Raw genomic sequence first — 1,967 nt, forward strand, 5'->3', positions numbered from 1 at the left:
ATACATAATATTAATAGAGGAAGTATAAGAAGCTAGTATCTATACAAGGAAAAATTTAGAGGGTCAGCAATTTTTTTAAATTCTGCTCAACATGTAACTAGCAAAGAAAAATGAGCTATTGGATGAAATCTCACACCAATCTCATACCATTAAAATCATCATTGATGCCTATTTGATGGCTACAAATCACAAAAATTGCTGGCCCTCTAGCACTCCTCTCTATACAATGAGTACAATGGAGTATAAGGATGTTCGATTCAATATGATATCAGATATTTATTATTATTGGTATTCGGATGGTTATTCTGGATAATATGAGTGTATTGTATTTGAGAAATTAGTAGTATTTTATCTTAGATGTTCATTTTTTAACTTATATTGGACCAAATAAATAGCCCATTGTACACATTGTACAAATACTCCATTAGCTCCCTAGTGGGATTCATATTGATATTATGATTGTTTGGTTATTAACTCATAATTTTTAGGTGAGTATGGGGAGACTATGTTATTTGAGTTATAACTTGTTGGCACAAACTAAACAAGATATAACCTAACTCATCATATACGATAAATATTGAGTTATAACTCATTTTGAATAATAGTGTAAACTAAATTATAATTTATAACAAACAAATCAGAAGAAGTAACGATCACTACAACAATATAGATTATTTTTGAGGGTTATAATATGTAAAAAAAATTTAAAATTTGTCAAAAAAATAAATTTTGACACTATTTTAACTATGAAAATATGTTAATAAAAATTTTGTCAAAAATAGTATTTTTAACATATAAGTGATTGTGAAAAAAATTTAAATCTTATTTTAATAAATATTGGCTGTCAAAAATAATTTGTTAGAAAATTTTGAGAACATATTTTCTGTGATACTTATTAATTGTCAAAAATACTATTTATTTTGACACTTGTTGACTATAAAATATTTTCAACAAAAAAATTTAACAAAGAATGAAATGAGAACTTGAAACTAAAGAATAAATTGAGATTTTGAAGATAAAAATGAGTAGTATAATCCTAAACTGAGAGTAATGTAATGTCAAAATTAACAAAGTCCAAAGAAGAAGAAAAATAGTGGAGTAAATTGAAAACAAATGAGTATCAAAATTGAGGAGTAATTTTCTACGGTCAAATTATTCATCAAGAAAACATAGAAAATTTGACATTTGTGATATTTGTCAAAAATATATATTAATTTTGACATTTAATTATAGTGTTAAAAAATAAAATGTTAAAATAACTCTATTTTCTTGTAGTGGATAAATAAGATATCATAAATTCCATTAGTGTAAACCACCATAAATAATAAGATTTGAAGAATTGCACGTGGAAATGATGTAGGATGGAAAATTCTAATTTAGGCGTTGATTAAGGAAAACAGTGAATGGCTCCCTCCACAGCTGCATCCATAATTGGAGAGGCAAAGAACCAACATTCAATAACTGTAAAGACCTCTTTTCCACGTGCCATCACGTGCATCTTATAATCCCAATTAAGATTCATTTTTATATATGAAACCAAAATGTTTGTGTTCTGTGCTTAATTGCTTATGTAATCATCATATTATAGCTTTTGCATGCCCCAATCCCTCCCCACATTCATTCATTTTGGATACAAGAGAACCCCTTTTTTTCTTTAATTTGATGAATACCATTCAAACACTGTTCATTGTTCATGTATATTGCCAACAACTTGTTATTAGTTTACTTATTGCTTTAATAATTTGAGCTATGACTTATATATATATAAAATTATCATCATTGAACTTTTAAACAGGATGGTTAATCTTATCATCATCATTGTTTCAACAATAATCTCGATATAGAGTAAAGTTCGAAATTGCTCTACTGCCAAACAAAGTAAATTTATTACTTCAATGTTTGTATATATTTGTGACGTTTAAAAAAAAAAAAAAATCAAAGTCAATTCTTATCATGATAATAGTTGT

Source organism: Arachis ipaensis, chromosome B04 (genome assembly GCF_000816755.2).
Source record: "Arachis ipaensis cultivar K30076 chromosome B04, Araip1.1, whole genome shotgun sequence".
In the NCBI taxonomy this organism is placed as follows: Eukaryota; Viridiplantae; Streptophyta; class Magnoliopsida; order Fabales; family Fabaceae; genus Arachis; species Arachis ipaensis.